General features: G+C 39.2%; 1 pseudogene; it reads right to left on the reverse strand.

Moving 5' to 3' along the window:
- Window positions 1–16,418: 16,418 nt before the first annotated feature.
- On the reverse strand, window positions 16,419–17,421 carry LOC103121633 (alpha-enolase-like; annotated as a pseudogene).
- Between the last annotated feature and the right edge of the window lie 8,630 nt (window positions 17,422–26,051).

Below are 26,051 nucleotides of genomic sequence, written 5' to 3' on the forward strand. Positions count from 1 at the left end.
TTGTAATCACCAAAATATGGAAGCAACCCAGATGTTAAAAGGTCAGATCAGTGGCTAAAAGAAAAATATGGTTTGTATACATGATGGAATACCATCCCACTGCTAAAAATAATAAGGTCTAAGGTCGGCACCTTTGAGTCATCTTGAATGGAACTAAAATACATCATGTTAAGTGAGAGAAGAAAAAAAAATACCAAATGATCTCACTTATAAGCAGGACTTAATAGAGGGAGAACACAAAATGAAACATGGACTGGCCATGGTGTATTGCCTCAAAGCAAAGGGCTCTGAGAAATAAGAGAGGGGGAGAAAGGACAGAAAAGAACTGTGGGGTCCTGGAACATGTGAAATTGTATTCCTAAATCAATGGCAGCATTGTAAAGCATTAACCTCCTCAAAAACGTAAAAAAAAAAAAAAAGGGAGTTCGGCGGTAGTGCAGCGGGTTAAGTGCACATGGCGCAAAGCGGAAGGACCAGTGAAGGATCCTGGTTCAAGCTCCTGGCTCCCCCCACCTGCAGGGGAGTTGATTCACAGGCGGTAAAGCAGACCTGCAGGTGTCTATCTTTCTTTCCCCCCCTCTGTCTTCCCCTCCTCTCTCCATTTCTCTCTGTCCTATTTAACAACGATGACAATATTAACTACAAAAAAAAATTAAAAAAACAAGGGCAACAAAAAGGGAAAATAAATAAATAAATATTTTTAAAATGTTAATGTAAAAAATATAAAAGAAATAACCTCTGTTGTTTAATTTATTTATTGCCATCTAGGTTGTCAGTGGGACTCAGTACCTACGTGACTCCATTGTTAGTAGTGCCATTTTTTTTTCTTTTTTCTAGATAAAGTGTGAGAGACTGAGAAATATAAAGGGACACAGAGAAAGAAAGACACCACAACACTGCTCCAGCACTCATAAAACTTCTCCTTGTAATCACACCCAAACTTGGCTCCTTGCATATGGTACTGTGTGCACTCTTCTGGTGAATCTATTTGCTGGCCTCAGTAGTTAAGTTCTTATTCCAGTAATTGCAAACTAAATACACTTGGGCAAATAACTTATTTTTCTTTGTTTCACTCATCTTATTTGTAGAGTTGGAGAAAATAATGTCTGTTATGTGAGATAATTATTACATATATATCCACTAATTGCCCCTATAAGCTCCACATCCAATCCAAGTTTTCATTTTATGTCTTACCTTAATTTCCATTTTTTTTAAGATCTATCAGTGAGATCCCTCACTATTGGCCCTTCTTTTGCTGGCTTATCCCACTCAACATGATACTTATAAGTTCTGACCAAGATAGTGCAAAGGAGATGACCTCATCACTCTGAATGGATGCGTAGTATTCCACCGTGTATATGTACTATATTCCTTAGCCTCAGGGCACCTGAGTTGCTTTCAATTCTTGGTTATTATGAACTATGATGCTATGAATGTAAGTGTATAAAGGTCTCTTCAGATAAATGTCTGTTTTTTCCTAATATAACACCAAGAGAAGGCTTGCCAGGCTAAAAGGCCAGTCCATTTGCAGTGTTCTGATGAATCTCTAGACTGTGTTCTACAGAGACTGGACCAATTTACATTCCCACCAGCGAGTGTAGAAGAGTTCCTTCCTCCCCTCATGGTTTCTTCAATAGTTAGTGTTTATGTCTTTCCTTATGTATGAAATTCTCACAGTTGTAAAGTGGTATCTCATTTTTATTTGCATTTTCCTGACCATCAGTGACTTTGAGCATTTTTTCATGTATTTGTTGAACTTTTGGATCTCTTCTTTGGAGAAGACTTTGCTCATATTTTCCACAATTTTCTATGGGGTTGTTTGTCCTTTTATTGTTGAGTTCAGTGAGTTATTTATATATTTTGGTTATTAGCCACATAAAGATTTTCTCTAACATAATGGGGAATCTCTGTTATGGTGATTTCTTTTTATGATGATTTCTTTTACTATGCAGGAGCTTTTCAATTTCATGTAGTCCCATTGATTTGCATATTATAATGATTTATAAAGTTTTTTTATTTTTATTGTCTTTACTTATTTGATAGAGACAGAAATCTAGAGGAAGGGGGAGTCGAGAAGGATAGACAGAGAGAAAGAGATACCTGAAGCGCTGTTTCACCAATTCCAAAGCTTTTCTCCTGCAAATGGGTGCTGGGGGTTGAATCTGGATCTTTGCATGTTGTAACATGTGTGTTCGACCAGGTGTGTAATCATCCACCCCCTCGCATTGCTTTTTTCAAGCAATTATATTTGAACTGGCAAATATGTTTCTAAAACTTAAGTTGAGGAGAATTCTTCCAGTGTTGTCCTCTAAGTATGTTAAGGTTTTTTGAAATATAAATTGTTGACCCATTTGGAGTTTACTTTTGTTCATGGTAGAATATGGTGATGTAACTTAACTCTTCTGCATATTTTAACTCAGTTTTCCCAACACCCATCATTCGTAGAATAGACTTATCTATTTGATGTTTTTAGCTCCCTTGTCAAAAATTAGATGTCATAGCTATGGGCTCTCAATTCTATTCCACTGCTCTGTAAGTCTATTTTGGTTCCAGTACCAGCCAGTGTTGATTACAGTGATTTTGTAGTATGTTTTGAGGTCAGGAAGGGTGATGCCTCCATTCCTGTTCTTTTCTCTCAGGACTTCTTTCTCTATTCTGATTATTTTCTGTCTCCAGATAAACATCTGTATCTTCTGTTACACTCACTGGAAAAATTTGGTATGACTTTTATAAAGATTTTGTTACATCTGTATATGACTCTGGGTAGAATGGTCATTTGACAACGTTAATTCTAATCCATAAACACGGGATGTCTTTCCGTTTCTTCCTATCTTTTTCTATTTCCTTTCTATTTCCTCAGTGTCTCATGTACAAAGGTCCTTCACTTCCCTATTTGACTGTATTCGCTACAGTGGTAAATGGAATCAATATCTAGGTTTTTTCTTCTAACTTGTTTTTAGCGTAGAGAAATGCCACTGATTGTGTGTGTGTGTGTGTGTGTGTTTACTTTTTTAGCCTACCACTTTACTATCTTGTTTTAAAATTTCTGGAATTTCTTAACTGAGTTATTTTGGATTTCCTATGTATATTGTCATATCATCTGTGAACAACTTAATTTCTCTTCCCTTTAGTCCCTTCCTATTGCCTAATTGCTATGATGAGAACTTCCAAGACTGTGTTAAGTAGGAAACACGTTAATACTTGTAGGCCATTTGGTTTATGTCATAACTGTTCAAATCTGGTTTTGTAGTACAAAATACACTGAGGAATGAGAACAAATGTGTTCCAATAAAATTTCACTTATAGTCAGTCAACAGGAAGTGAGACAAAGGCTTACAGGTCCCTGTTGTCTGTGTTTTATACTAATTAAGTCAACAATGTACAGATCAGACCTATGAGACAATTTTATTTCTATCTTATATATCAAGATACCAAGACATAAAGTTCCAGATCACACAGCTAGCAAATGTTGGAGGAAAAAATCTGCCCCAAGTGGTTGACTTCCACACCATGTGTTCTTACATCATGGCTATTTCCTTTATCTGAGTTTTGATTTATTTGGGAGAGCACAACTGCAAGACAATAGTTTATGGGGATAGCTGAAATCAATTAGTGAAGTACAAGTGGGAAGTGAGAAAGGGAGGAATCTCAGCAGTCATCATTTCAAAACGTTAGATGATGAATTAAAAATAATTAGGTCAGAGGTCCAGCAAGTGGTATAGTCAGGAAAGCACTGGATTGTCAAGCACAAGGTCATGAATTTGATCTCTAGCATCCCATGTGCCAGAGTGATGCTCTAGTTCTCTCCTCTCTCTTTCTCTCACTGTCACACACACACACACACACATACACACACACACACTTTCTCCCTCCCCCTCTCTCTCATAAATAAATATTTATTTTACTTTGTTCTATTTTCTTTCATTTCATTTTCACCACAGTACAGTTCAGCTTACAGTACTTTAGGAGATTGAACATGAATGAGACTTTAGAATCTCAGCTATCAAAGTATTTTTGCATAACCTTTATGTTATTTTCTCTGCCCAATAAATAAATATTCTTAAAAGATTCTTGTCAAAGGAAAATAAATCCAAGTATAAACATCATAATCAGAGTTCAAGGTTTTCACACAATGAGTGAAGTACACTTGATAACCTAGGTTAGGACATGTAACTGGGTTTGGAAAAGCAAGAGGCACACCATCTGTTTATTCTTTTGCTAGTTTAGATAAAATCACTAATTATCTATGGCACACAAGGCAATGACTAGGCCATGGAAGAATAAGTGTTTGTAAATGAATAGGATCTTATCTCAAGTAGTTTATTCTTAGCATAGATGAAAGAAATACACCATGTCATTAAAACATAAGAGGAGAGAGCTGATCTAGCCATTCCTCTAGAAAGTGTACTGAGTGGTCATAGCAAGCTACCAACAGTTTTCAACTAGTAACTTTATTCTCACACAGACATCCCACCATGACATCAACCACCATCACTATCACTGCCACCACAGAGGAAATCCAAAGGGTTAACTACTATTTATCATAAAATAGTTCTATTTTCTTTCTTTATACCCTCAGTTTAAAACTTATCTCACTTCTTAAAATGAAACCTGCATTTTTTTGTCCCTCACAGAATTGTCCAAGTTGATCACTATGCATAGCTACAAATTAACTATTTTCCAGAAACTGTCTCTGTCTTCAGAGACTGCCAATTGTCCTTTGCACAGAAGGAATGAAAGTACCATGATTTCAGTTCTGATATAAAATTATGAAAGCATCCTTGGTCTTTCAAAGTAAAAGTTTGGGAACGGAAAGCGATAATGCAATATCCAAGTATTATTATTATACCTTATTTATTGATTGATACTTATTAGTAATAGAAAGGAATTGAGAAGGAAAGGCAAGACAGAGAAAGAGAGACACCTGAAAGCCCTGTTTCACCACTTGTGAAACTTCTTCCTTACAGGTGGGGACTAGGGGCTTAAACCCAGGTCTTTGTGCACTGTAACATGTGGGGGCCCTCAAGTGTTATTACTTTTCGTTTTCTGAATTGGTAACATAATATTATATCAAACTGGCATCCGAGGCCAAAACCTGTAGTCATGTAGTTTTATATTTCCTTCCTTGAAAATCTTGTGGTTACAACAGAGGCAGAAATATTGCTGGTAGGAGTTCCCTAGGTAGGAAGAAGAGGAATGGCGTGAGATGAGGAACTTGGCCTGGCAATGTGGGCCTCTGTGCAGCAGAGCAGAAGAGAAGATGCCTGTAGAATCAGCTTGCACCAGAGTCTATCAGAGAAGCCTAACCTTCCTTTGTAGTTCCCTGCTCTATAAATTCTTTGGACAAGAGACTAGAAGAGGCTATCGGTATATGCTTTTCCTCCTGGCAGGCCTCCAGGTCATGCCAAGGACAGAAAGAAACAGGTAGCATGTGAGTTGTTCCACATATTGAGAATGAGGTATAGTTGCTTAACTCTGGTAAGATCTCATTGAAAGTCAGCAAGTATTTAGAGAACAGAGCAAGGGGCAACTGTAATAACTCAAAGTAACAGCGCTTAACAGTCCTCTGTGGTTAGACTTAGACCTAGTAAACCTGGAATCCTAGTAGAAGTGCCTAAAAAAGGCATCTTAAATTCTCTCACTGATCAGACTTAGACCAAATTAGCTTGGCAATCTAGAGAAAAGGCCCAAAGAAGACAGACCCCAAAAATCTAATTCTGGTTGGGAACAACAAATGACATTCAACACCTAAAACAACTAGGAGAAAGTCTAAGGTTGTCAGATAAAGAGAGAACTACAAAAGTTGGATATGGGCAAGAGACTAGTTCACCTAATAATGACCTTTTTTTGTTCAATATTATACCATCCCATCATCTGGGTCCCTAGTGAGGGAATCCTTAGATTCCCACACAAATATGATGGGCCTAGATCTCTATTGGATCCCTCTCTCCACCATCAGTGGTAACTTCCATCAGGAACATCAACATAAGCCCTCTTGCAGGAATTCCCAGGACCTTTCCCTTACCATAAAGTAGCAGTGGTAGGGACTTCCCCACCCTCCGAAGAGAGGTTGGGTCATCCTAACTTGCCACTCAAGGAAGACTGGTCCTGAAATGAGGGGGGTCACCTTACAAGCAGTGAAGCAGGTCTGTAGGTGTCTTTCTCTCCCCTCTCTCTGTATCCTCTCTAGATTTTTCTCTGTCCTATCTAACAACAACAATGGCAACAATTACAATAATGACAACAACAAAGGCAACAAAATGGAAAAAAAATGGCCTCCAGGAGCAGTGGATTCATGGTACAGGCATCACTGAGCCCCAATAATAACCCTGGAGGCAAAAAAGTAAAAAAAAAAAAAAAAGAATATGCACAGGGGGTGGTAACAGTAGGTTAAACACACATGGCAGGAAGCTCAAGGACCCACATAAGGAACCTAGTTCAAGCTCCACCCCCACCCTTACCCCCACCCCGGCACCCCACCAGCAGTGTGGTCCCTTCACAAGCTGTGAAGCCAGTCTGCAGGTATATCCCCCCCCCCCCCGTCTTCTCATTCTCTCTTGATTTCTCTCTGCCCTGCCCAAAGACAATGACAGAGACAACAATAGGCAAGAAAAGTGGGGGGAAAAAAAGAAGTACTTCACTGTACCTATAGAGCATGGAATATGGGGGCCAGGCAGTGACGCACCTGGCCGAGTGCACGTTTCAGTGCTCAAAAACCAAGGTTCAAGCCCCCAGTCCTCACCTGCAGGGGGAAGACTTTGTGAGTGGTGAAGCAGTACTGCAGGTATCTCTCTGTCTCTCTCCTTTTATATCTCCCTGTTGCTCTCAGTTTCTGGCTGTCTGTATCCAATAGATAAATAATAAAAATTTTTAAAAGAGAATGGAATACATTCCATATTCTTGCTTTATAGAAATGAATCAGGAAACTTGGCAATGGCAAGCTGAGTGTGTTTAACATGCTGTGCTGACATGTTCACAAGTGACAGGCACCCAGCAAAAGTTTGCCTGGACTTCCTCCTGGAGAAGTCATTCTGATAAGCCATAAGAAAGTCTTTTGCCTGGGGAAATTCATACCATTTCTCAGGCATGTGTTTGATTGTTCCATGTCAATACTCAAGGATCTAAGTGCTACATAATCTTCATTACTTTATAATTATATTTCAATTTCAAAAGTGTTCCTTCCATTTGTTTTCCAAGATTCTCTTTTGAAACTTGTCAAGTAATTAGTTGATCAGCTTACCTTTCAGCATCAAGTGGTATTTTATCTTAATCTAAGATGTCTTTAATAACAAGGTATCAGTGATGTGATAATTCAATTCAGAAGCCTCCAGAGACTGACTTACATTATATTCGTCATACAAAAGCAGAGACTTACTCAAGTGGAATGTGAATAACTGTGTTCAGTCATAGTTAGCAATGTTAATAAACTATGGATTTGAAGACATAATAAATACTCCAAAACATAACATATGCAATATATAAAATTGTGCAGTAATTATTATATGCAGTGGTTCAGTTGTTTTATGGAATATTTTCCTTAGGTTATAGAAGTGTAGGGTTAAATTTAATTAATTAACTGATTAATTTTGTCAGTGTATTTCTCAGCTCCTGTTAATAGTGATTCTGGGGATTGAGCCTATTTTTCCTTTATTCATTTGTTGTCTTTATGGCTTCACAGATTTGGGCTGACATTTTCAGATAATAATAATAAAAAAATGTAAGGCAGAGAGTCAGAGAGAGTAAATAAACCCTAACACCAAAGCTTCCTTCAATGGTAGAGGTTGGGCTTAAACCTGAGTTGCCTGCATGGCACAGTAGTAAACTATCCAGTATTTATGCTACTTTTTTAGGAAGATTTTGTTTTTCTTTTTTTGCTTCCAGGGTTATTGCTGGGGCTTGGTGCCAGCACTGTGAATCCACTACTACTTTTGGTGGCCTTTTTTTTTTCTTCAATTTTATTGGATAGGACAGAGAGAAATTGAGAGAGGAGGGAGACAGAAAGGGGAAAGGGCACCTGCAGACCTGCTTTATCACTTGTGGAGCATCTTCACTGCAGGTGGGGAGCTGGGGGTTTGTGCTTTGTACTATGTGCATTTAACTAAGTGCACCAATGACTGGCCCCCTCTTTTAGGAAGTTCATAGAAATAACAATGTGTATTTTGAAAAGTGTGTGTGTGTGTGTGTGTGTGTGTGTGTGTGTGTGTGTGTGTGTGTGTGTGTGTGTATTCTTTTAATCAGAGTACTCAGTACTACCCAGGGAATGAACCTGACACTTTGGAGCCTCAGGCATGACAGTCTCTTGCATAATCATTATGCTATCTCCCCAACCCTAATCAATCAATTTTAACTTTTGCCATTTAACTTCTGTTTTATGTTTAGCTAAAAATCACCAAACTGTTTGCTAAATAGGTCTTCTATAATATTCCTGACCAGCTGCATGGAACAACCATTTTCTTGCTATTGCAGATACTCTAATAGCTTCCATCTCCTCCCAGTTGCACTGTTTCCAGGATTAGTGATGGAGGACTCACCACATCTGCCCAATTTGCACCCCTGCCCAGTTTCTCTCCCCACTCATCTTCCATCCACAGCACAACTTTGACTAAGTGGCCAGCTCACGCATCACCTATGGCTTTAGTTCTAAATTTGTAGATTCAAAAAAGATCCTGGCTACCTGACATCATTCGTGTACTGAGTGGGTAGGAGGAGATAGGGGACCTCTGCTAGAGGTGATTCTATTTGCTATTTTTGCCTAATGTTTAAATGAAAGGAAATTTCCTTGCAGCTTTTCCCAGTCCAGCACTTCCCTTTGCCCTTGCATCCCTTTTTATTTCCTCCCTTGATTGTCTGCTGCCTCTTTGGCTTCCAGCTTCTTTTTCACCCAGTTGGTTGGGTGGTGCCTCCAGCTCAGATGAAGGGAATCCTGCCTCCCAGAGTGCTGGCTCATGGCAGAAGAAGGCAATGAGGACTTTTTTTTTTTTTTTTTTAATTTCTTTTAGTCTTTCTTTGTAACTCTTAATGATCTTTTCTTTTTAACTCCCATACCCAATTATTTTCTCAAAAGGCAAATTCTGTGCATATGTACACAAGTGGGAGACTATCTTCTCCTTGTTTTACTTATGATTGTGCCTGTGAATACAACCCTGAAATTATCAATTGGATAATAGAGCAATGCAGTTCTTCCAAATAGTTGGGTTAAATTGGCTGTGGTTTCAAGTAGTATTATTAATAATAACTGTAATAACCCTCCCACCAGTCAAATGTTCTTTCTCACATAATAACATATAAGTCCTCTAGTGTGGAAGTTTCCTGGGGACTGTTGCTTGGTCACAGTCATCTAATAATGAGAAGAGGAAACATGGTGAGACCCATTTTTCTATGCCCCCACTACAGATACCTCTCCCCACTTTCTTCTTCCTCCTTCTAGTTTTTGATCAAGGTCAAGTCTGACACTATATTTCCATGGGAGTCCAAACCCTAATGATCCCTTCACATTATTGGTTATCTCTGACACTCGTTTATCATTTCACAATACTGCCTCAAACTGTTGCTGATATTTTATTGTGTGTCTTGTCTTTATTCAGTGTCTTTGTTTCTCCCCAGTCCCTCCCTTTACTCCTACAGGACTAAGTTTTGCCAGAGGTAAATACATCTCTTCCAAACCATTTAGAGTTCCTCTTGGTGAGGTGTCATCAACAACTCAAACAGATCCTTTTGCACTTCCATCTAGATAATGTCCAACCATCAGAAAGAATCCTGAGAGTTAGAGTACACATTAATTACCTTGTGCAAAGATACAAGTTCAAGTTCCAGACCACTGCATGAGAGCACCTGATGTGTCTCTCTCCCCCCCCTTCTCTATATCTCTATGCCTCTCATACTTTATCAAAAAAGAAAGGAAAAAATGGTTTCCAAAAGTGATGGAATTATGCAGATACTCAGGCACAGCAATAACCCTGGTGATAAAAACAAATAAAGAAAGAAAGAAAGAGTGGGAGACAGAAAATTTGGATGGGGTGATAGCATAAGTATTATGAATAAGATTTTCATACTTGAGACTCTGAAATCTCAGGTTCAGTTCTCTACAGCACCATAAGCCAGAGCCAGAACTGAGCAGTGCTCAAGTAAAAAAAAGAAGGAGGAGGAGGAGGAGGAGGAGGAGGAGGAGGAGGAGGAGGAGGAGGAGGAGGAGGAGGAGGAGGAGGAGAAGGAGAAGGAGAAGAAGAAGAAGAAGAAGAAGAAGAAGAAGAAGAAGAAGAAGAAGAAGAAGAAGAAGAAGAAGAAAAAGAAGAAATCTGATACATTTTATCACACTTGCTGCCACTACTAAAAGGAATATTTAAGGGGGTCAGGTGGTAGCGCAACAGATTAAGCACACATGGCTCAAGACCGGTGTAAGGACCCTGGTTCAAGCCCCCAGCTCCCCACCTGCAGGGACGGGGGTTGTTTCACAGGTGATGAAGCAGGTCTGCAGGTGTCTATCTCTCCTCCTCTTGGTCTTCCCTCCCCTGTCCATTTCTCTCTGTCCTATCTAACAACAATGACATAGCAACAACAATAAAAAAAATTTAAAAAATAACAATAATAACCATAAGAACGTTAAACAACAAGGACAACAAAGGGGGAGGATAGCCTCTGGGAGCAGTGGATTCGTGCAGGCACCGAACCCCAGCAGTAACCTTGGAGGCAAAAAAAAAAAAAAAGCATTTACTGACTGTAAAATGCTGAGTCCTGGGAGAACATTATCCAATTGAGATTCACCTTGTTATTTTGTTCATCCTTGTCAATATTTTTGAGGTGGGCACAATTACCTTTATATTGCAATATGTAACTAAACTCAAAAGAGCTTGAATAACTTTCTCAAAGCAAAACCCCTAGTAATTCTCATAATAATCCACACTTAAATCCATGTTCTTAACCACCACCACGTTGTTCTTATAATAATAATAAAAAGGTAGGCATTTTTTCACCTCCATTGTCTAATTATATCTTATACCACTGGAAAGAGTTAAGCAGCAAATCAGGAAGGAAAATGATTATGTATTTCTCTTAAACTTTTTTTAAAAAGAATATTTTTATATGAGAGAGATATAAAGAGAACGGCACAGAGAGAAAGACCTAAACACTACTCAGCTCTGGCTGATGGAGCTGGGGATTGAACCTGGGACCTCAGAGCCTCAGGTATGAAAGTCTTTTTATAACCATTGTACTGTCTCCCCAGCCCTGAATATGATTATGGAGTCAAAAATACTTCTTGGATTCCTTAAATAGCAGGATACCTATTGCATTTTCAGCCAATGACTATAGAGGCTGTTTGAAGAATTGTGGCAGAGAAACAACTGATCCTCTTTTTATAATGTTTAATTCAGTGGGTAAGAGGACCTCTGTTCGAAATGTTGCACTTTTCCTGCACAAGACTGTTAGAGGAGGGAGTAAAAATATTTTTCTCTGTCCCTGATCCAGTTTATTTTATTCATCTGTTGAGACTGGCAGTGTCCTGTTTCTGAACCTCTCTGTCTGACATTTCCTCTGTGGAAATTCTTTCTTAAGTCCCAGTGAAATACTTGCAAAAAAAAGTATTTTATTAAACAATCTCTGCCTTGATCTAATAATGGAAACATAGTTTCTTTTTAGATGATCTGCTCAGAACCATGACATTTAATGCTTAGAAGTTTATGAAGCTACCCCCACTTTCTATTCCGGTTATATTCTATGTCCTCAAGTTCAATTTTCCCTAGTACTTTTCAGAACACTTGTAAATATCATTTTTTAAAAATTCCCTTTGTATCCTGTTACTTGCAGCAGTGTTTCACTGTCACTTGATTACAATATCACATTTGTTTGAGAACTATTGTTCAATGGCTAAGGAACTGATCCTTTAACAGTTACCTGCTTATTGGGTCCAACTAAGGTCAAGGATATTGCTGAAAACTTTTTAATGCATGTAAAATTGAATCAATAAGAACTCCTTTTCTGTCATTTTCCTTCAGCATTAAAAAGGATTGAAATTAAATATGCTTGTACCATTTTTGGGTGATTGACAATATATTCCTCTAATTCCTCATTACTTCCCTATTGTTTTGTCAGGTTTCCTTTTGTTATTTGGATACTGCTGGGTTTCATGGCTTGGTAGCAGCATCTGTTTTGCTAGAATTTTCCCTGGCTCCTCCTCTTCTTTCCCCAGATGTACTCCATCCTGCAGTCAGGGAAGACTGACAAGACTTACCTTTCACATTTCTCACTTTCCCTGGTGATTGGGAATTTGTTGACATTTTCTGAAAACTCCGTTGCTTTTATGAATCAGAAACTAGATTTCAAGCTCCAGCAGGCTCAGAAGTAAGCCACATTAAAAAGGTAGAAATGAAGTGAAGGGAAGAAACTTGAAGATTTAGAATAGAGGACCATTAGTAACAATAAAACAACTGTATACACTCCAACAACACCTTTTAAATGTGGTTCCTACCAGTTAGAACAAAAGGTTTTTTTCTCCTTTCAGAATTTTCTGAAACTATCTGTTTTTTTGCTTCCTAACCTACTGACTATAAGCCTAATAAATATCGCAGTATTGTTATTATTGCAACCATTATTGTAATTGACAGTCTGTCTTATTTGAGAGGAAGTCCTTGCAGATGAAAAAAGGTGCCTCCCAAACTTATTAAACACCATGGCATTTCTTTGTGGTTTTGAGATAGGAATGAAACCAGCTACCTAGAATTCCTTTGTGTGTATCTGTTAATATCCACATTTCCCAGTTTGGAGTACCACATGTTAGTTAAAGTGTCACCTATGCAGAACATCACAGACTATAGTCTGTTAGATTCTAAATTGATAGTTCTTCTGTCTCCGTTAAAAGAGAGATCTCTTCATACATGACCTGTGCAGGCACACACTATGTGAACACCAATGTAAATAGAGAGGCTAAGTGAGGACCTACATAGTTAGATGTGAACATAAATCAACTTTGTGATTACAGTTATGTAAGCTACAGATACAAGGATGTTACTCTTGGTTTAACCTGTCTCCTACCACTGGGTTTAAGGCTATTTTTCAGACTTGTCCAAATGCTCTAGTTTCATATTTCTTCTTGGGATTTTTTTTTATCTTGCTCTACAAGGGAAATAAAACTGTGATTTAGATAGTTTGGTCCCAGCGGTCCTGTCTGTGCTCAGCAAATGGCTCCATGTCACTCCCTGCATCACAATATGGGAGCCACCAAGCTTGGCGGCAGCTAATCCTCTGAGCCTGTTAATAAGCTTAGGAGCACGTTCATTGAAGGCTGACACGTTAGGCGCAAACAGGGAGAAAATATCTACTGGGGGAAGCTGAATTGGTTTTAATCATCTGCTAATCACCAGTAATGAGACCTACTCTGGGGAAGAAAAGAAAAACAGATAGTCAGAGGGAGGTTTTGTTCTTCACAGCAGAGTAACAGAGAATGAGAGGGCAGCTGTTATTAAGAGAGAAAGGAGAGAAAGAAAGAAGGGATTTGGCCAGAGCAGATGAAGCGTCCTCAGCAGTACTCCATTTTGTTAGCAGAGTGTTTCTTTCATTCACTCTGTGAAACTTCAAATCTTGCAAGGTCCCTCGAAGCCCACCTCTAAGATATAGCTTCTTGAAGAAAGGAACTTCTTGGTCATCTCTCTCTTTACCCCGGCTCTTCTGGTACTTTACCACAGCACTTAACAGAATATCTTAGCTTAAGAAGAGAAGAAAAAGAAACTGAAAGGGAGGCTCTTGGTTGGTATAAATAAATAAATAAATAAATAAAATCTTTGTGGGAGGATATGTATAGAAAACTAGGGTGAGAATCCCTTGCCTTGAGGGAATAGTCTGACAAGGAATCCAGAAAAGAAGAATTTGTTGTAAAAAATAGACTAGTCTTACTAGTCTAATTAAGTGAGCAGTGTTTTTAATTCCTGAGCTTTATATTTCAAGAAACTTTAGATGCAGTTAAGATTTTGCTGCCATTTTAGATGTGTCCTTCATAGAATCTTCTTTCAAAAGTTCAAACTCTGGAATCATAGATAACATAACTATAGTTAGAGTTAAAGATTACAAATGCTGTTATACATTATACCAGTATCCTTCATCAGAAGTTAAGACTTTCTTGAATAGTATGAGTACATAAATATGTTACCTAACTGAATTATGACAATACCTTCCATTTCTGCAGTTGATTTTTCTTTCTCTAAACTCTCCTGTATACTGTGCCAGAATTTAAACTCCTGATTCCAGGAGTTTAATATTAATAATTTAATATCTGCTTCCAGTTCAAAATTTTCCATAAATTCTAAGTTAATATCATATTGAAATCTATACCTTTGACCCCAGCCTCCTGTTTCATTGTACTCCAAACCCATTCCATTCTCTCCTTGCCAGAGTCTAGACCTCGGTGTGCCTAGGCTTTATGCTATAAAGCTTTGCTATTCCCATAGACCTTGACCTTCTTCTATGGTTTAGGAAGTAATGTGTGTTCGTGATATACCCACGTGCTGCTATTATTATTGTTACTTATCTTTCAAATGTATTAGTATTAATAGTCTGCAAAAGAGATTTTCTTTTTTTTTTTTGAAAGAATGTTCTTCTGATCTAAATAGTCTACTCACTTCGCTCTGAGTTCTCAAGACAATTTATTTCAACCTGTCCAATAACACTATCATTTCCTCTAGAATCTTAACAATTCCTAGGTAAGTTTCTTCAACATCAGGGAAACCTTATTCTTCTTTGCATCTTCCACATGGCATATAAAACCCAGTTGGACAGAGTAAATTCTATTTTTATTGTAATATACTGAATTTTAAGGCTTTCAGCAGAATAAATCAAATTTAGGTTTTAACATTTTTCAAATATATATTTAAATGGCTAGTTGAAACTCAAGGTGTAAGAAATTAAACTTGGGGGACGCCTGGAAGTGCAGATATGGAATAGGAGCCCTCTCTGATCACTTTCCTCTTAAACTAGGAAAAAAGAAAGAAAGAAAGATTACCTGAAAACGCAACAAAATACAACCAAGATTTCTTCAGAAACTCACTAAGTCAGAACCATCAAGTTCCAGATGCTACTATGATTCCATCCTGAACTGCCTGGGCAGACAACCTCGCCAATGTGTTCCAGGACATCACCTCTCTAAAGTCCTGCTCCACTAGAGAAAGATAAAAACAGGATGGGGGTATGGATCCACCTGCTAACACCCACGTCCTGTGAAGCAATTACAGAAGCCAGAACTAGCACCTTCTGCAACCCCATAAAGAATTTTGGTCCAGGGGCCAGGTAGTGGCACACCTGGTTAAGTGTACATGTTACAGTGCTCAAGATCCCGGGTTCAAGCCCCCAGTTTGCACCTGCAGGGGAAAAGCTTCACAAGTGGTGAAGTTGTGCTGCAAGTGTCTTTCTGTCTCCTTCTCTATCTTTCCCTTCCTCTCAATTTCTGGCTGCTCTATCAAATAAATAAATATTTTTAAAAAATTAAAGAAAATTTCATTAAAAAAAAAGAATTTTGGTCCATACTCCCCGTGGGGGAGAACTGTTAGGGTAAGATAACCAGAGGGCTCTGAGCTCCAATTCCATTAGGTCCTGGAAAGAGAAGAATCAAAAATAAAAAAGAAAGGAAATACACCTTTCCTGCAGAGAAAGTAAGGCGAAAGAGAATATGTTTACAGCACCTTTAACTTCTAAGGTGAAAGATATTTCCTAGGAAAACACAGAATTTAGAAGCCAAGGTCATTGATCCAACTCTTATATTCATCAGTTACTGTGTGTGTCCTTTCTGTGTTCCAAGTCTAACTTTTCACTTCTGCAAAAATAGTGATAAAAGCAACACTCATCCTGACATTCTTACTGGTTTGCTGTGAAGCTCTGATGCAGTCCTGTAAAGAACACCCTGCAAGTGAGTCTGAGGAAAGATCAGATGGTAGAAAAAACAAGATGATTCTTGAGCTGGGGGCCTCAGATGTAAATGGAAGTGAACAAAAGAGAAAAGATGGCAGATTCCCATCCACAACAGAAATCCTGTACTCCTCTTCTTCCTCCTCCTGCATCTCCTTCTTCTCCTTTGCCTGCTCCTCCTCCTTCTTTTATAGACCACTGAGGTCATTTTTATTTTACACACTAAATCACTAGGGATCTTTGAGATTACAATATGGAAATATGTGGCTCCAGACACTTGGTGGAAAGTGAAGCAAGAGAAACAGTGATTTGGGTCAACCACATGACTACACAGCTCAGTTTCCAAAGAGTATAGGTGATCAAACTTGGTTTCTGCTAGAAATTCTAAAGAAGCAGTAAAAACATCTCAGGGGCGGGAGGGCAAGTAACTAGCAGAGGACTGGCTGGGGGCCTTGAGCTGCCTGTGGACATCAGTAGTAGAGGTCTAAGACCTGACTAGTGCCCAAAGAGCATGGGGCCTGGTGGCCCTGAGCTTACTTGGCAAGAGGGTTTCTGAAGTTTCTGCTGGCAAAATTTCCTTGCTGCCCACTTCTTCAAGCTGGAAGATCTGACTGCACTTTGCCAAGCACTCAGATAAACAAGTATACACCAGTCTTGATCTGACCAATTCAGAACATCAACAAAGTCAACAGTATCTTCTTGGAGTAGGGAGATATCATGATTCCACACTCTGCACACCTGCAGAGACTTGGTCAACAGAACCAGTCTGGTTTACTTTCAGCAATAGGTAGTTGCAGGACTTCTTGTCCACAACCTTAGTTATCTCTGCAGGTTGGTCACTGTGAGGTCATCTCCTATCATGTAGTTGGCTGCAGTAACAGTGAAGTCCCACCAAGATGCCCAGTCATCCTGATCAAAGGGAAACACCACTGGGTAGTCACTAATGAAAGACTTGTACAGGATGCCCAGCTCATTGGATGAGCTGTACCTGCTAGAAGTCATACTTCCCTGGCCAAGAGACCTCAGAGACTTGTCAGTATACCTACCCTTTGCAATGGGACCTTTTAATAGATCCAGGCCTTATTTTCCAAGATGTTGGAAGCAAATCCACCCTGATTCCCCATGTTGGTGGCATACTTTCCGTATTTCTTCTTGATGACATTCTTCAGGTTGTGATAAACCTCTGCTTCAATGTGTATGGCTTCCTTGAAATTTGCTGCCCCAATAGGGAGGATCATAAATTCTTGCATAGCCAGCTCATTGCCAGTGAGAACCACCACTGATGACAGTGAAAGCCAGAACTGGTAGGATGACTTCAGAGTTGCCAGCCAAGCCAGCAATGTGGTGGTACAGGGGCATACCCTTCTCTACAACACCAGCCATGAAGACTGCCAGGGACGCTTGTAATAGTACAGTTTCCCCACATTTAGATTTATTCTTAGTCTCATTCATCAGCTTTTCAGTCTTCTCCTGTTCCATGATGTTCAGCTTCTTGCTAATCAGGGCAGGTACAACAGTATTATCAATATGCTCAATAGCCTGTAGGGCAGTAGACATACCCTTGACCAAAAGACAAATTCAGAGCAGATCTAGACCTAAAAAGAATGGGATCTTTATCCATCCTGCAAGCCATAAGGAACAAGTGGAGGAAGCTTACAATCATTTCAGTTCTTTAGGATCTTATAAACAACAATGGTTAATAATAAGTTTGATAGAGACACTAAGAGCAAGACTGTGTTTAGGGTGTTTAATGATGGCTTCTACTAACTAAAATTGAAAGGAAATTAACAAAGTTGAAAACAGAAGTCTGAATCTGTAGGACTTGCTGAATGATGACAGTGAATTGCTCCCATCTTTCTCATGAATACAGTCAGCTGCATTCTGATGCTTCTACTGAATCAGGTTATTTGGGAGCATGGGTTAAATACAACGCAAAATTATAGACAGATTGACAAGGAGTGATAGTACATTCTTTAAAGGAATAAATTCTGAGGTCTAGAAGATATGCATTTCCATCTTGGCCTCATTTTTTTTCCTGACACATGAAATAATGAAGTAAAGCCTTGAATATAAATAGAAACACATACTTTGAGTAGAGGATGGTGGCATTGGTGTTGTTGCTGTTGTTGTTGGTGGTGGTGGTGCTGATAGCATAGTCACTTAGGTAACCATTCTAGAAGAAAAGGACTCTTTGTAGGTCATAGTACACTTAGCACATAGTGATGAGGACATGGGAAAGAACTTAGTCTGGAATAATTTACTTAGACTATTGTAGAGGAAGACACAGTTCTGCAGAAGAGCAACATTTAAAAGATGAACAGAGAAATATTCACTGTGAGACAAAGTGACAGTAATAAACAAAGATAAGAACTAATTCTTAAGTGAAATATAATAAACAACATTTTTCTGCCAATTATAGTACAATCCCTGACTTCATATAATGGCTGAGTAAAACTGTTGAGTGAGTTTAAATATTATATCAGGCTGAATGCAGAATATCACTTTTATAAGCTGCATGTATTTCCAGTGTGCTAAGCTCAGTAGATCAGTATTCAGAAAATAATACTCAGTAATCTCAAGTTTTCTTCACTACACTTTCTACTCTAAGACTTTTTGAAGCCTTCACAGCACTGTATGTGGGTACATGTGCACATATGTATGGAGGTAGATAAAAGGCCTGTGAACATGAGTGTATATATGTTTGATAGGTGAAAAGAACATTTCTATAACAGGGGTTATTTCCACAGTTTACAGAGGTAAAAATAAGTGCATGCTGGGAGAGGTCTGATACCATAATGGTTTTTCAAAGAGATTCTTGTGCCTGTAGCTCTAAAGTTCCATGTTAATGCAATGCACCACCATAAGCCAGAGCTGAACAGTACTCTTGTAAAATACATAAATAAATAAATAAATACAAAAAAATGAATAAATGCTAATTCTTACCTAATAGGATCAATGATAGATTTATTGTATATCTTAAACATAGACCTGCACACATGAAAGAGTGATATTCAGAATACTGATGTCACGTGAAATATGTAAAATAGGAGCTTCAAAAAAATATAATCATATATTGAGAAGCCAGTAATAGTGTGGACATTTGTATAAGGACTTAACTAGAGGCTCTTCTATTGCCTTTCAACTCAGGAGTTCTTTAGGGTCACGTTTCACACATTTCTATTATCCTCCTACTACTGTAGAAGTCTCACTGTAAGAAATGTAGAGAGCCGTGGAGATAGCATAGTTGTTATGAGAAATACTTTTATGCCTTAGACTCTGTTCCACCATAAGCCTAGCTGGACAGTGCTCAGGGAGAGAGAGAGAGAGAGAGAGAGGGAGAGGGAGAGGGAGAGGGAGAGGGAGAGGGAGAGGGAGAGGGAGAGGGAGAGGGAGAGAGAGAGAGAAGCAGATTAGCCTGTTTATTCTATGGCTTCTAAATTATCTAATTAGTCTCTTTTTTGCCTTTCTGGGAATACCAGGTGTTATAAAACAGACAACAGATTTTGGAACCAGAGAAATAAAATCCCAGTAAAGTAACAGTGTAACATTAAGAAAGTTTATCCTCTCTGTTTCTTTTTTTATTTTTTAACTTAATTTAGTGAATGATGAAATATAGACATCTAGCCTCTTTTTACCTCTGGAAGTTCAAAATAAAATGATTTATACTTAATATTTTGTGTAATGTGGAGGGTCTGTTCATAAATGTCCCTTTTTATTCTTTTATCTGATCTAGTCATAGTAATTAAGTGGTTGGGTAATGATGTGTGAATTCAAGACTCCACATGTTCCTAGAAATAGTTACCGAAATGGTTCTACAACCTTTAGTCATAAGAAGATCTGGTTCAGCTGCAGTAACAAAATAGCCTGCAATCAATAATCCAACACATAATTTTGTTTCTCATTTTTTTAACATATGCCTAATTGTTTCAATTCTACCTAGTTGTAAAAGGCACTAAGAAATTGAGACTCCTTTACCACCTCGATTCCAGGCTTTGATTTACCACAGTAGAAGATAAAACTGCAACACACACACACACACACACACACTAGTTCTTAAATGCCTTGATTTAGACATGAAACATAGCATTTTCACTCATTCAACCACACAGCCCCACCTTACTCCAAGGAGACTTTGCATAATGGCAGAGTAAGGAATAAATGACCCTACAAAAATTACAGAATAGCACAGGAGGTAGCACAGTGGGTAAAGTGTTGTACTCCCTAACATCTATCAGTGTTTGAGAAGTTACACATCTCTGAGGGCCATAGGTTGTAAATACAAGCTGGGCATTCTGCAATATCTTGCCTGGAAGGTCCCCCTATAGTTTCACACCTCACCTACCACAAAAATTCTGTGTCTCCACTCTCCCAATAAGTGCCACAGTCTCACAAAGTTTTAGAGATCGTTCACTTGCTTCTGTTTTTGCTTCATGAGCATGAAGCAGAGCAGCAGGTTTCTCTTTCACTCCCTTTCTATCTCCCCTTCCTTCTCAATTCCTTTCTGTTCTATCAAATAAAAGAAATAAATAAATATTATTTTTTAAAAAGTGTTACAGTCTCATCTGTAAAGTTTCAAGTTTAAGCCCTGATGTTGCAAATGCTCCGAATGATGCTTTAGTTCAGATTCTCCCCCTGCCCCCGCCCCGGTCCTCCTTCTCCTCCTCCAGGACCACTACCACCTCTTCCTCCACCTCCTTCCCTTCTCACATTCTCAGTAGTAAACAAACACAATTACAGAATGGCCTAAGCCATTCAACTGAAAATATAGACACTATACATTTGAACTTTAAATTATGACACTGTTTATATTCTCCATACCACCTCCATTATCAGTAGAAATGCCATCCCATTCATGCTTAGCTCAAGCAAACAGAAATTTCTAGAAGATGCACAGATGAACTTGGCCATTTTGCTGGGCAAAGAATAAAAATAGCAACCTGCTTCTAATGTCCCACCTAGCTCTAACTTTGGGGGGCCACCCTAGAAGAGTGCCCATCTGTGGTCATCACTGACCACTGACCATAGTGCCCTTCATTTCTCATCCATTCCCTCCTTCTCAGTTTTTCCCTGCTAGTGCATCTGCTTCTACATTTTATCTTTGCCTGTCAGGCTGATTAGCATACTTTGACAGATTAAAAGGCTAAGGTCAAACCAACAATCCCCTAAAGAAATACTGCTAATTATTGTCATATGCTTTTTAAATACTTCGCTCTTCACAAGGAACTTAACAAGAAATAAAATTCAACTCTGTTTCCCAAGGGTGATTTTTAATATTATATATTTTTAAAGTCTCTTAGTTTTCTATAGCTTGGGTTGTAGGAGAGCCAGAAACTGATCCAGAGGGTCAGCAGTGGTCATCTCCACTTCTGATGTATTTCTTCCTAAAGTAATACACACACAACACACACACACACACACACACAGTAGGCAGAGTCTTGTAGTACTGTAATCAAATGGCCCAGAGAGTTAAGTTTGTTTTAGCATTCCAAAGATGTGCCTGATATTATCATGAAAATAGATAGAACAGCCATTCTTGAATTCACAACCACAAGAGGCCATATACACAGTGGTTAGACTAGAATTGCTGTGTCTGAGTTTGAATCCAAGTTTCTTCCTTTCTGATCTGGAGACCTGGATGATTCATACTTTCTGTATTTCAAGTTTTCTGGGAGGATCTGGGAATATAATACTTCCTTGGCCAGGTTATCCTGTTAAGTAAGATGAATGAATTGTTTGTTGGTTAAATATTTTAATGCTCAGGTGTAAAAACTATGCATTTTTAACTTATTAAGAATTAATTATGGGGGCTAGACCATGGCGCACCTGGTTAAGTGCATACACTACAGAGCACAAGGACCTGGGTTCAAACCTCTGGTCTCCACCTGCAGGGGGAAAGCTTCATGAGTGGTGACACTGAGTTACAGCTATCTCTCTATCTCTTTATCTCCCCCATTACCTCTCAATTTCTCTGTCTCTACCCAAATAAATAAATAAAACAAATAAAATATTTTAGAAAGTTATTTTAAAAAAGATGAGATTTTATTATTTGGGATGAATAATGGAAGATAAGGAAGGTGATTATGCCATGGGAAATAAGAAGTAGAAGACTCTCAGATGACTTTACTCATATATATATGGAAGATAGATAATTATACCCATGAGCTTGCAAAAACATGATAATCAAGTTATGTCTCAGACTCTGAGAACTATGGCAGTTACAGAGCAGGGAGCCACAGGACCTTGGTGGAGAGCATGGCAAGTTGTATACATCATGTAGAGCTATTGCTACCCCAGTCATCTTATAATGCTGTAAAGCTGTGTCAAATCACTAATGAAGAAAATAAACACAAAACAGAAATAGTGATCTGACTATGAGTATATAAGGACAGTGACCCCAAACCTCAGTGACTTTAGGTAGGGCAGTCTCTGGCTTACCACCATGCTCATCAGGGATGGTCTCAGTCCATCTCCAGCCCTGCCAAGGATCAGAATGAAAACATTCCATCTAAGATGATGGCAGAGAACCCAGTGGGGGTTAAACCTTATGCATGTACAAACTATTGTATTTATTGTCGACTATATAAAACATTAATCCCCCAATAAACAAATAAATAATAGTAACAAAAAGAAAAAATTCCATCTCTGCTTGCCCATCAGATGTTTTAGCACACTCACTTAAATGCACATAATACTAAACGCAAGGACCCATGCAGGGTTCCAGTCCCCCGGCTCCCCACCTGCAGGTGGAACACTTCATGAGCAGTAAAGCAGATCTGCAGGTGTCTTTCTCTCTCCCTCTCTACCTCCCCCTCCACTCTCAGTTTTTCTCTGTCCTATTAAATAAAGATGGAAAAAAATGGCAGCCAGGAACAGTGATTCAGCTGTACCAAGTGCTGGTACCAAGCCCCCAGTGATAACCCTGGAAGCAATAGAAAAAGAAAAAGAAAAAAGATAATTGGGTCATGTTGATTTTGCTGCCCTTTGAACATCTGTATGGTTTTGGTGATGAGTTGAATTGTGGCTTGTTACCAAGTAGAGTAACTATGGCAGGGGGCCTTGGGAGGAGCTTGAGAGAGAGAAAGCTGGGGACAGGGTGGGGGGTTGAGACAAGAGTGAGGAAAGAAGAAGTGGAAGCACTAAGCTCAAAAGCTAATTATCCCACGTACTTTGAAAGAGAAGAACAGGATAGCCTCCAAGTAAGAGGCATCTAATAGCTCAAGAAAGCCTCCAGTGAAGTTGTTCTCTACAGGTGAAAGGCCAAATTACCAGATCAAGTGGCTACATTATCAAAAATTATTCTATTGATTTCAGCGAGGTGTTTTTCCTGAGATGATTACCACCATCTAAAATCTCCTTTCCTGCTGATTTCGAGCAGGCGGCACCATCTCCAAGTTTTCAAGTTGTTCAAGATGTGTGGGCCGGTGTGGGTAAACGTGGCTCAGCCTGCTGAGTAAAGTCACATCAGCTCTCCTGTAGAAAGGCGGGAGGGCACTAGGCTCCCAGGACCCAGGCTTTTGTCACTACTGAGGAATTTGGTGCAGTGCTTGCATTTGCTCAGGGAATGCTTGGAGTCCTGGAGTGGCTTGAACATTTCCTACATCAGATCCTAGATGAGGCAACTGAGATTTGGGGAGCTCCTAAACTGAAGTGGTGACAGCTAAAGAGCAGAAAGATAAGTTTTACGACCTTACTTTGTGTAGTTCATAGAGATCAGAATCCAAATTTGAGAGAAATGGGCATGGAGTAGGAAAAGGAGGTGCCTCTCATTTCATTTAGATTCAGGTCTTTACTTTTAGGAAATATTATGAGAGGAAAAAGCATTCTTAATCAAAAGATAATTGGCACCTAATGTGTAAGTTTAATTTGTACAACACAGTAATTAGGCATATATTGGCATATATAATTATATGGGCACTGATTAATTTATCAATATATTGTATTGATATATGCACACATTGCAAAATGAGCATTTAACAGACCATGGATCCAATGAAGTGGAGACTGGGAAAGAATAGTAGAAGTGCCTATAGTTATTCAAAGAATAAAAGGTTGTCCTTACAAGTCTGAACGTAACATTCATTATTTGAAGAGTTCAGTTTGGTTGCTGGCCAGGAATGGTTTATTTGAGGTGCAATAATGGACGGACAATTCCCACTTGCCAACAGTGACAAGCCATAATGAATTCAGTGTGTATTGTCCTTCTTCATAGCATCAAGGCTCCTGTCCCAATTTCCTGGCTACTGTTCTTGGATTCACAATTGGTTAATGTAAAACCAGGCTGATACTGGGCCTCTTGCGGTTTATGTTTGAATTAGCGCCAAAAGAAAGCCTCTTTCTGGTGTTGGTGAACTTGCACCTCACATGGGTCCAGAGAGTGTTATTGTGTCCATGAATAAAAGCACGGAGGCGGTGCTACTGTTGAACTTTAAGCCAATTATCCCTGCATTTGCTCTCCAGCAGATGCCTCCTTCTTCCTGAGACTCTGCTGCCTGATGCCGAACATATTCCAATCTTCCCCTAAAAGGTTTAGTCTAGGTTGCTTCTTCAGGACTGTTTGAACATTAAATATGCAAATAATCATCATTACACTTCCAACAATTACACATGTTTGCGAGCACCGTGTCAAGTGCTGGCAGCAGAGCGATCATTTGTGAAGACAAATATTCCATTCCAAGAGATGTCATGCTGCTTGGAAGATTCTTTTTTTTTTTTTTTTTTTTTTGTATTAGTAGCCACACTGCTGCTTCCTAAACTGTGCAAATGAAAGCGACAGTGCTGCCAATAGTTGCCAGGCCCTTCCCCTCAGCAGAGCAGGTGCCAATCACCCATCCCAAACAGCCAGGGTCTGGGAGCTGCAGACACAGAGCAAATACAAGTGGATGGAGGCAGCCTTGCACCAGGCAGGCACTCCCCACTCCCTCCTCCTTCCAGTGCCCCTCCTCTGTCATCCTTCCTCTCAGAGGAGGCCTCAGGCCTTCAGAATATTTTAATTCTCAATTTCTGACTATATTATCATGTGTTTGTAACAGATGAATTGTCATTTGTAGCTAGTAGGGGATGTGAAAAGCTGCCTGGAACCATAGGCCGCATGTCACAGCAGGGCACTGGTGCTTTTTCTCTGTGTTTTTATCTCTCCTCCCTTCCTCTTTCCCTCCCCTTCTTCCTCTTCACGCTCTGCCCCTCCACCCTATCCCCCACCCCTGCTTCCTAATGGAGTTATGGATAATTGTCACCATTTACTTTTATCACATCCAAAGTGGCAGCTGAGAAGGCCTGGACTTGAGTGGGGACTAATCTTGCCTTCTTCCCAAGTCAGAAAATCCCAAGTCTTGCAGGGCCCAGTTGATAACCCTTGTGGTTCTTTTCCATAAAAAGATGGATGGCTCTGGCAAGCTTGGGAGACTGCAGATAATGGGATTGACTTGGTACTTAAATCTCAGTGAACCAGGACAGCATAAGTAATTAGTGAATTGGATCCATCCTGGGGAGCTAATGATGGCTAAGTCTGCCCCCACGCCATTCTGAAAACGGCCAGAGACACATCCATCTCACACAGATAAAAACCAAAGGGACACTGCTCACAGACACCATTTATTCCTTCTTTAGTGCCCAATTTATCCTACAAGGGGAAAAAAATCTAATTTTCCTCAAGTGATACCCAGAAGACCAAGTGACCATGCTCCCACCAGAGTTCATTTTGATCACAATACTGCTGCTGGTTTTAATTAAGAAAGGCTAATTAAGAGAAACTCTACATTTATCTTCTTATCAACTTGTCGGCACAGACTCTCAGACATCACCCATATTTGTTTACAATTTGGTTACTGGCTTTCTATCAGCAAGCCACTGAGAATTCTTAATTTCTATCAAGACTAGTGCATCAAATGAGCTTCTAAAATGGAAGAGATTTGTAACTAACTATAATAATAACTTTGAGTCTATCAGACCCTAGCGTACATCTGCATGTATATGTATGAAACCACCTACATTTATACATATATCATTTGCATATATTAGTACATTAGGGCATAGACAAACAATGGTTATATGATATATCTTTACAGCTTTATCTTTTTATTCAGTTAACTTAAGAGTAAAACACTTGTGTCCAGATTGATCTCCTTTCTCCTATTTCTCTTCACACCGAGTGTTGGCTCTTTATGAGG

The sequence above is a fragment of the Erinaceus europaeus genome, chromosome 3 (genome assembly GCF_950295315.1).
Source record: "Erinaceus europaeus chromosome 3, mEriEur2.1, whole genome shotgun sequence".
Classification (NCBI taxonomy): domain Eukaryota; kingdom Metazoa; phylum Chordata; class Mammalia; order Eulipotyphla; family Erinaceidae; genus Erinaceus; species Erinaceus europaeus.